Here is a 251-nt window from a genome sequence, read left to right as displayed (position 1 = left end):
TTGCAGTGCTCAGTCCGGGGCCTAAGCAAGAGCCCTGTCATGAGCAGTAGTGGCGAGTGCAGCTCTGCTTAATGAAAAGCCTTGGGCCCCGAGTCAGAGCCCACCAGAAGCAATGCACACTCTCATAAGCTGCAGAGGACTGCATAGTAGAGCTTACGTTTGATAGAGCAAAGTTTAAAGTGTGTCCTGCCCAAGAGTTGACACATTTTGACATATCCCATGGCAACAAGCAAAATGAACCATAACATATC

Source organism: Psittacula echo (assembly GCF_963264785.1).
Source record: "Psittacula echo genome assembly, chromosome: Z".
Taxonomy (NCBI): domain Eukaryota; kingdom Metazoa; phylum Chordata; class Aves; order Psittaciformes; family Psittacidae; genus Psittacula; species Psittacula echo.
This window is presented reverse-complemented; position numbering follows the sequence as displayed.